Genomic DNA, 10,302 nt, shown 5'->3' with positions numbered 1-10,302 from the left:
AAATATCTTGTGGATGCATATGACATTTATTCCAATACTGAAACCATGCAATTGAAGTACTGCTTTGCCCTAAATCTTTGATGCAGCCTGGAATCATAGGTGCCTCTGATGTCTGCCATTAGACCCACTACCTAAAGCCTGTTGTATTTCCCTGGACTGTCCCTGAAGTCTTCACTTGGCCATTTGACAACTGATCCTCCTAGCAATCTCCTCTCTAATGAAGATAGCAATGCATATCTCAGGAAGTGGCTATGAAGATGACATGAAAGCATGATGGTTGAGCCTTAGTATCCCTTAGTATCCATTTTTAAGATGTTCTTAGCAGTTTTTTTTTTTTTTTTCTTTCCCAAGTAGGCAAGGTTCTCGATCTTCTTAGATGTCCTTGCAAATCAGTTTGCTTTTCCAGCCAACCTTCAAGGAAGAGATTACAGTTCAATTCTCTGTATTCTGTGAAGCTTCAAAGTCCACTCGCCAAGGACACTGTTGAAGGTAAAGATTTTATCGAGACCTTTGTGTTTTTTCAGACCTATTATTGGCCTAAAGGGCTAAACTAGGGCATGTCAGAGCATATATAACTAGAGGTTTCCGGTCACCACTACATGCTAAGAACCTGAACTTTCCTGAGTCCTTGGAGCCAGGAAAGAAGCATAAAGTGGCTTGTGCTCCTCGGGCTGCTGGACTTCTCAGATTGCAGAGTTATGTATGTATGGAGACTGTAAGCCACATCATCTTGCTTTCTGTGATTTTTCTTTTCATATGATTATTCTTCTACTCATCAGATTTAGAACAGAATGGAATATTTCTCTGACAATCTTAAAGTTCAGGCCTTACTTATTGATAAGTACCTTGCAATAGGAACTGTGGGACCCAAGGTTCTTGATGTAGATTTGCATAGTTGCCCAACTCTTGGGTCCAGTCATGTAATGACCTATTGAAATTGGAACTCCTTGCAATTGTTCAGTGCACAGTCAATGCAGATGTAGGTGTGGTCCTGTGGAATAGCACTTTTATACCTTTTATTTAGCATGCCCTCTTTGTTCCCTCTCTACTTCAGTGTGTATATGTCTATGTCTGCATCTCTGTATCACTATCGTTTATCTCTCCATCCCTTTAGAAATCTCTGTGAGTGTATTTCTTTCTGTGGTGTTTCTTTTCACTTTTCTTTTAATTTTCTACATTTCCTGAACTTGTTCCCTATCTCCTGGATTCTTTTCCAACTCTCTCTTCTCTTTCAACCTGGAGAAATATTGGGAGAGCTAGTTATACAGTGTTTTATATCTGACAAGCAGTGTGACCACAGCCAATTCACAAACCTCTTGCATTTCAAATTCCTCCATTGTAAAAGAGGATAGGAATCCCCCTTCTACCTTCTTACCTGAGCTTCTATGAGAAGGATACAGTGGGATGGCAACAGAAATGCTAGTGTCATTGTTGAGACTTCCTATATATCAGGCACCTTATATCCATCACTTCACTTATCCCCAAGATATGCTAGTTAGAGGGTTTGAATCATTACATTCCATCATTTTACCAAAGGGGAGACTGAGACCCCACATGGTCATATGGCTTATCCAACATTACAGAACAGAATCTTTATTCAAACCTATGTCTTTTCCATAGAATATGCATAAAATTCTTATAATAAGGTGACTCATAAAATGATTATCAAATACACAGTGCCACATAATGACAGTTATACCTTAACACTGACAGCTAAATGTAGCATCTTCATTTTCTTTGTCAAATGTTCACTTTCTAAGGAAAGTGAAGACCATGAGAAATACCCTAAGTGAAAAAAACATGTTGAACAATTTCCTGAAGGAACATGCTTACAGACTGTCTCAGATTTCTTCTTGGGGCTCAAATATAACTATACACCCCCTGAGGAACATTATGGATGTGAGTGTTTTGGGAGGATAGTGCTCCACAGCGCCCCCTGGTGCTCTAACCTAGCACTGGGGCTCATCTGGAGGTGCCACGTGGGATGTTGGGGCTGTGGCTCCTGCAGGAGGCAGACACAGTAGGCTAAAGGGGCCCCATGCAGAGGAGAAGGGACTATCATTCTCAATTCTTGTCTTGGTGACTGGGCCCAGAAATTACCAGGTGGCAAATAAACATCCATTTCTGTGTCAAAGATGTGTGATTAGTTTGAGGGAGATTGTTCTTTCTGAGCAGAAGGCAATGACGACCCACTACAGTCCTCTTGCCTGGAGTAACCCAAGGATGGAGAGGCCTGGTAGGCTGTAGTCCACGGGGTCGCTAAGAGTCGGACATGACTGAGCGACTTCACTTTCACTTTTCACTTTCCTGAATTGGAGAAGTAATTGCTACCCGTTCCAGTGTTCTTGCCTGGAGTATCCCAGAGACGACGGAGACTGGTGGGCTGCTGTCTATGGCATTGCACAGAATCGGACACGACTGAAGCGACTTAGCAGCAGCAGCAGTTCCTTCTGAACTAAGGGAGTGAACTAGTTACAGATGAAGAGTGAACCATCTCTGATCAGAAGGTAGAATCAACTGCAAAGCAATTGTGAATAACCAGGCAGAGGACTTCAGTTTCCACAGATGCAAGCACCACAGCAGTAAAAAATTACTGAACCCGTATTCTGTGTAAGGCCACCAGAATCTAACACAGTGGTTACTGTTTTTAGATGAGCAAAAAGGCTTCTTTTGTCTTCAAAAATGCCCATGCCAGCCTGAATGATAGGCAAAGAGTAAATACGTGTCAAATGAAAGGGTCACCTGTGTGGTGTTGATTGGATATGGTCTGAGTTTAGAGGGAGTGGCTGAGGTTGATCAAGAAGGACCTCCTGGAGAAGTGGGTGCTAAGGCTGGGTTTGAAGAGACTACAGTGTTTCTCAAATGAAGGCAGCAGGACTTCCCTGGGTGTCCAAGGGTCCTGGAGGTCCTGTGGTTATACCTCTGTGCTTCCAATGCAGGAGGTACCACTTCAACACCTGGTTATAGAATCAATATCCTGCATATAATGTAGCACAGGAAAAAAAAAAAAATCAAATGCAAGCACCTCTGTGATGAAAGGCTGTGAGCTTCACAGTGGTTGGAAAGTGATCTCAAGAGATATATGACACCAGAGGGAGACATCAGTGTGGAAAGAGTGGGTAGCCAGTTCTGCACTAACCCACTCCTTCCTTCTCCCTGTAGATGCTCTATGGGGGTAACATCACAATTTGAACACCCCCTCAGGAATTCCAGGTTATCTTTGACACAGGTTCATTTTACTTGTGGGTGCCCTCCCTCTTTTTCCCCAGTCCAGCCTATTGTGAGTACAGACACCCCTTACCTGGACCATCCTTCACTTGCCCTGCTGCCCTGTTTCCACCCTTGGCACATGATGACACTCATCTCTTGTGTCTTCAGCTACACAAGTTAGGTTCAGACATTTCAAGTCTTCCACCTTCTGGCCTACACAAAAGACCTTCAGGATCGCCTATGGATCTGGGAGCATGAAGGGATTTCTTGCTTATAACACCGTTCAGGAAATGTGTAAAGAGAAGCTGAGTCAGTACTGGCTATAGAGTGACCCCTGCTTGCAAAACAGATGCATGACCATCTGGCAGGACCCTTCCTAGTTAACTCCCATAGACATTGGCCATCTTATCCACAGGATCCTGTCCCTGGGGAGGCAGTGCCTGTGGTGACACACGAGCAAACAGATTAGCTAACCCAGAGAGTGACTTGAGGTGTGGACTTGCAGCTCCTCTGCCCATGAGCAGTTCAAGGTTCATTTTGCTGGGAGTGAGAAGAGGGGAAACAAACACCCATTTTTATATTCACAGACTGTTCCAGGCACTTTCAGGAAATAATTGGTTTAAACCTGCAACAACCACACACAGCAGATGGTCTGATTAGCTTATGAGGCATATGAGGAAATTGAGTTACAGACAGCAAGGGCCTTGCTGGGGTCACACGTGTGCTAAACGGTGGAGCTGGGTTGGCTTTTCAGGACTGAAATTGCTGTAGGGTGTTTAGGGACAGGATGAAAGTGATCTGGGGATCCTTGGGGCAGTCAAGGGCTTCAGGTATCCAGAGTGGGAAACTGGAGGCCAGAGATGTCAAGGGGCCTAATAAATGAATTCTCACTCTAGGGTGCCTTTGAGAGTCTCATAAAACGTATGGCCTGCCTCCCCAAAGTACTTGAGTAGGTCCTCTCTCTCTCTTTCTCTCTCATACACACTCGCACAAATATACACATATCCCCAAAAGTGATTTTCCCAGGCAGCAGTTTCATTGATCCCTGCAAGCAAGACTGTGTTTTTGGCTTCTGTCTTCCTGGACAGATGCATAATCCACAGTACCTTACAGAGAATTAACTCCATTCCTGTAATTAGGTCATAGTGATGACAGAAAAGGCTACCTTGCTCTCGACTCATATTGTCTACAAGGGGGCACCAAAGGGTCCTGGCCTGACTCTTGGTTACCCTACCTGGACAGAAGCCACAAGGCCAATTTGACTCACTCAGGTGGTGTTTTTCAGAGAGGCAGATGTTTTAAAATTCACAGCCTCTCACAAATAAAACACAAATTTTCCTCCCAGCATGGTCTAACCATCTGAGGTCCACCAAAGACACAGCCCAGCCTCAATTCTTCTCTAAGTATTTAATGGCAATGCACCCCAGCCCAGTTCTAGCCCCACTTCACGTATCTATAAGTGGGAACACTCTTCTTTCCCACATATTTGGGACCTTATATGTACTGAACAGCTGTTCAGTCTAAGCTTTGTGGAATATGGGTGCGAGGGTGCACCTTTTGATGGCAACTTGGGCTTGAACTACCCCAACATATCTGTTTTTGGAGCTATCCCCATCTTTGACCTCCTGAAGAATCAAGGTGCCAATTCTGAGCCTGGTTTTGCCTTCTACTTGAGCAAGTAAGTCTGAGATGGACACTCCCTTTCTCCAAAGTAGCTATAAGATGCATTCAGTTGCACAAAAATTATAGAACACTTGATAAAGAAGAATCCTGAGAGATAATCTAACCCAGGGTAAATGTAGCCCCAGGGTTGTACCTGTCTTCACCACTGGCTTTTATGAATAACGTTTTCTTGGAACACAACCCTGCTCCTGGGCTCAAGACCAGTAACTTGGTCTAGTGGGTTGAGTGAGGAGGAAGACTAATGGAAGGCAACAGGAAACAAGTTGGAGGAAAAAGCAATACAATTTGCTTATGAATTTGATCAGGAAGGAAGGAGAAGGATGGTGGATATCTTTCCTTCCTCATTAGCATTCTACTGGGAACCCTGGACCAGCTACCGAATTTGCAGGAGCCAGTGAAAAAAAATGAAAGTGTGGGACACAAAACAAACATGTAGGATCCCTTGTTTAAGAAATATTAGGCATTTCAAGACAGGGAGAGCAGAGGTGGGGTCCCTTCTGAGTGTGGGGCCCTTTGAAAAGTAGAGGTCACAGGCCAGCGGAGCCAAATCTGGGTGACCTGAACCCACACCCTTAGAACTCCCAGGCTTTGATTTTCCTGAAAAATGACAAGCTTGACAAGGAGAAAGCCAATATGGTTCAGCACCATGTCCTCTGAGTGTGTCTCATCACTCAGGTCACAGGAGGTATGGCATCCTCAGAAGATAGAGTGGGTGGAGCCCAGCCAGGTGACTGAGCTTCTAAGCTCCTCTGTGCCACTTATTATCCATTAACCGACCTCGGTCTTGATCTCAATCGCTCCTAGACTCGATTTCTGCATCTGTACATGGAGACCTTATTAGGGCCTGGATGGGTGGACCAGCACAGCTCTCAGACAGTGCTGTTGCTACTGTCCTCCAAGGATCCCCCTCTCTCTTCTCTCTACACATGCAGAGTGAGAGGAAGTGTGATATTTGGTGGGGTGGATAAATCCCACTGCCAGGGAGCGCTCAACTGGGTACCACTGATCCACGCCGGAGACTGGAGTTACACATGGCCAGGTAAGCCTCTCCCTTTGAGGTTCAGCCCAAATAATGCTCCAGCTACTGTACATGGACACAGGCAGACACACACAAATACATTCTCAAACACACAGTCACACAGATATATACACCATCCACAATGACACTGACACACAGACACATTGAAGCACACAAGCAGACACATATAAACATACACAGAGACACATATAAACATGCATAGCTAGTCAGAGACACACAAGCACTTACAGAGACACATACAAACACACATACAAAAACATATACAAACAAACACACAAGCAGATAGTTATGTAAACAGCTCAAGGGTTCATAATCCACAGGCCCTCTGACCAGGGCTCTGACCAGGTCCTAAAAGGGTCTGGAGAGGACTGTGCAGCCAGGAGAGGGCTGTACCCATTGCGTCGTGAGGTGTGGAACATGGCTAGAGGACTCTACAGTGTGGTGAACAGAGAATCAGGGAGAATTTCTCCAGCCTGAACAGAGGTATAAGATGACCAACTGTCTGGGGCTCTCTGGGACCAAGGAAGTTCTCAGTACAGATAAATGTCAGGTAAAAAACAGGGAAAGTCCTGAGCAAATCGGGAGAACTGGTCTCCTAAGGGAGCAACTACTGAGCAGTGTACAGAGATTTGCTGGAGTCTTAAGATGTGAAAGCAACTATTAAAAAAGACACCCCTAGTTCATGGGCACACAGTGGGGGAGGGGCTATAACAGAATCAGGAAGGTGGGATCCAGGAGTGACCTGAGAACAAGAGGCATAATTGATAGGATTCTGTGTGATACCCTCAGACAAAAGCTGACTTGTCCTTTGGAGTTTCTGTGGGCTAGTCGTGTATTTCCTGGCCAGGGTCTCAGCATCTGAGCTGGTTGTAGGAACAGTGCTGGTAGACACCCTCTCCCAGAGGAGCCCCTCTCTCCCACCACTATGAGAATCTACTGCCCTCATGCATCTCCATCCTCACTCTGCGATTGACCCATTATTTGTTCCCAATAAGAAACAGCTCTCTGGATGTTTCTCATTCATTATTCTCACAGTCTTCATTCACTCACTAAACAGACAAGCATTGGGCATCCACTGTGTGCCAGGCACTTTAAGGAGGCAATGAGGATAAAACTTGCCCTCACATTAAGAAGGCAGATGCACAGGAAATGAGACACACACATAGTGAATTGTGACTTTGGTTCATGCTAGACATGAGGAAGTGTCTACAGACTGTCAAGAAAGGAGATTGATAAACACCTGGGAAAAGACTTCCCTGAAACCATGACAATTAAACTGGAATCTGGAAGATGAGAAGAAATTTGCTAGTCAAAGGGGAGGGGGCTCCTCTAGGAAGGAAGACCAGCTTGTGTCAAGGTGCAAAAGAGCCTGGTGTATTCAAGTACTGCATTCAAGAATGTCAAGGAAGGTGCCGTGTCGGGAGCAAAGAAAAAGAGGGCAAGAGAGAAAGGGCTGTTTAGAAGATGGTCAGGAAGGAGGCAGCTCTGGGGAGGTTGAGAGTGACCTTGATGCCTGCTTTGTCACACTGCTTCTCAGCATCTCCATGAAAAGAAAGGTTATTGCTTGTTCTGCCGGCTGCAAGGCCTTTGTGGATAATGGGACATCACTGGTCCTTGGCCCAAGAAGACTGGTCAGTAGCATCCAGAAGCTCATTGGTGCCACACGAAGGGATTCCAAGGTCATGCCCCAGCGTCATTCCCAGTCTCCACACACAAGGAGGATCTCCAGGGCCAACCTCTCTCCCTCTCTCTCTAATAGCACTACGTTTCATGCTTTGTGGTCAGTACCCTGTCCTCTATTATCTTCGCCATCAAGGGTATCAACTACCCAGTCCCAGCTCAAGCCTACATCCTCAAGGTGAGGAGAGGACCCTGAGGGGTGGTTCTCAATTAGGAACTTGCAGGAACCCTTGGGCTGCTACTGGGAAGAGGGTGCCCTCTGCAGGCCATCTCACACTATTGCAGATGTTGCTGAGCCCTGGGGCTGGCCAGAGTCTCCCACAAGACGAACCACTTGAGAGTAAAGGGCCATCTGGGACACTGATCACCCTAAAATCAATGTGGAGACCCATGCTGTGCTGGCATGGTTGGAGTCACAAGGAGAGGGGGTCACTCAGGTCCTCAGTGTTCAAAGAGCTTCAGTTAAATCTGATCCCTCAGATGGATGAATATGGAAAGTCAGCTCTAGCAGTCCTTGAAATAAGTCATGTGACAAGGAGAATGGCTGGGGACAGTCCCAGTGTGCTGTCCCACCATAGGGATTAACAGTCTCCCTTCCCTTCTCGCAGTTTTCCTGGTTTGGATGATAAATTACACGGTCGCCCTAGTTCTCAGATGCATCCTCCCCTAGCTCTGGCCGGGTGCCCACTTTGTGAGTCAGGCTACCCAACCCCTCTGTGGGGAGTCTTGATACTAATGTGAATAAAGGGTGCACAGTGACTGCTCAGCCCCGGCACAGGGTGGCTTCATGTCAGCTCACTGAGGGAGTTCAGAGCTGGCTGATGGGCTTAAAGAAGACTTTGAGGAAGGGAGGGAATTTCAGTAATTCTAAAACTGTAAACTCATGGAGCCATATGGAGGGTTGCTTGTTTCTAGGCAAAACTGCACTGGATTCCATGCAAATGGCCTTACAGGGTTCTATGCATTGGGGCACTGGGGACTTACTCGGGATGATGAGGACTGACCAGTGGGGTTGGGGAACCAGAGTACGTTACCCAACCAAGATTGGAGTGGCCAAAGAGGGTGAGTGAAGGCCAAAGGAGGCTTCCCAGAGTTCCTAAGTTAAGTCTTCAAGAATGTGTTGTGTGCACTGCTCTATTTAAGATGGCTAACCAACAACGGTTTACTGTGTAGAACGGGGTACTCCCATCCAGGTTATATGACAACCTGGATGGGAGGGGTATATTTGAGACCAGGATACATGGATATATATAGATGAGTCTGTTTACTGTCCACCTGAAACTCAAAATATTGTTAATCAGCTATACTCCAATACAAAATAAAGTTTTTTTTTTTATTAGTACAGATTGTGGGGATGCAGGAAGAGAACCAGCATTCTCTGCAGAGAAAACAAGGAGCAGGAGTCAGAAGGAAAGACACTAGGAGAGAGGAGAAATATGGACACTCTTTTTATTTTCTAAAAATTTTATTGAAGTGTGGCTAATCTTCAGTGTTGTGTTAAGTTCTGCTGCACAGCAACGTGACACAGTTATACACATACAGAAATATATATTCTTTTTCTTATTCTTTTTCATGTGGTTTACCACTGGATATTTAATATATTTCCTTATGCTCTACAGTAGGATTTGTTGTTTTGTTTTTTTGTTGTTGTTGTTGTTGTTGTTTATCATTCCTCTGTACCCTCAACTCCCAGTCCTCCCCTCCCCCACACCCTTCCTCATGGCAACCTCATGTTTTGGCCCTTTTTGGTTGTGGATGAACTCTCATATCCCTTGCTAAGGAGAAAATCCCTTGATACTTACCAAAAAAGGGAAATAAAACAAAGAATTTTGCTGGGTCTGGATATTTGTGGGAGTCACAGGTAAGGGCTCAGGCTGACTGGTGTGTGTCTCTGACTCCCCCAGGATTCTGGAGGCCACTGCTATACCACCTTTAAAGAGAACACAGTGAGGACATCTAGAGAGACCTGGATGCTGGGTGACGCCTTCCTGAGGCTGTATTTTTTAGTCTTTGATCAAGGAAATTACAGGATTGACTTGGCACAGGCAGTATAAATTCTTGGAGTGGTTCAGGAATCAGAAAGGCCACTCTGAGCAAACACTAAATCACGCTTAGGGTACTCCTGCCCAGGATGCTGGTGAACTGTGTTTGGTGGTCTGCACACCCTATTCTCAATAAAGAATAAAGGGTTTTACTCGTAATGGTGCTGAAACAAATGGGTGCCTCTGTTTGTTTCTGGGAGGTGTACAATGATAGGGAAGGGTCTAGAACAAAGTCTGAATCACAGTTGAGAGGAGTCCACCTCCAACAGGCTTCAAGGAAAGGGGAGACTCATTGAAATGATTCTTGGAATCCAGGACAGAAGACTCACAGCAAACACAAAGATCTCAATGACTGGACCCAAAAAATCAGAAGTCATCAGTTCTCTATTTCACACACTCACTCTTTCATTCCCTCTTCTTTGATGGTCTTAGCCTGACAACTTTCTTCATTAAGGCTTCTACACCTAGTGCAGGAGTCCAAGCTACCTGCTCTAGGGTTTTATATCCTGAAGCCATCTCCAATAAGGAAAGAAAATATTGAAGACATCAGAGTTTGAGGGTGTTCTCTGAATGACCCACCTCAGATCATATGTACAGTCCTAGGTCAGCTATCCTGGCAGGACCATGGGGTCCTATGAATGGCTTTAC

General features: G+C 45.4%; 1 pseudogene; it reads left to right on the top strand.

Moving 5' to 3' along the window:
• Positions 1 to 599: 599 nt before the first annotated feature.
• Positions 600 to 9,666, top strand: LOC104988780 (annotated as a pseudogene).
• Positions 9,667 to 10,302: the final 636 nt, after the last annotated feature.

Source organism: Bison bison, unplaced genomic scaffold (assembly GCF_000754665.1).
Source record: "Bison bison bison isolate TAMUID 2011002044 unplaced genomic scaffold, Bison_UMD1.0 scf7180017864142, whole genome shotgun sequence".
Lineage (NCBI taxonomy): Eukaryota > Metazoa > Chordata > Mammalia > Artiodactyla > Bovidae > Bison > Bison bison.
Note: the sequence above shows the minus strand (reverse complement) of the source record. Positions and strands in the feature narration are given on the sequence as shown.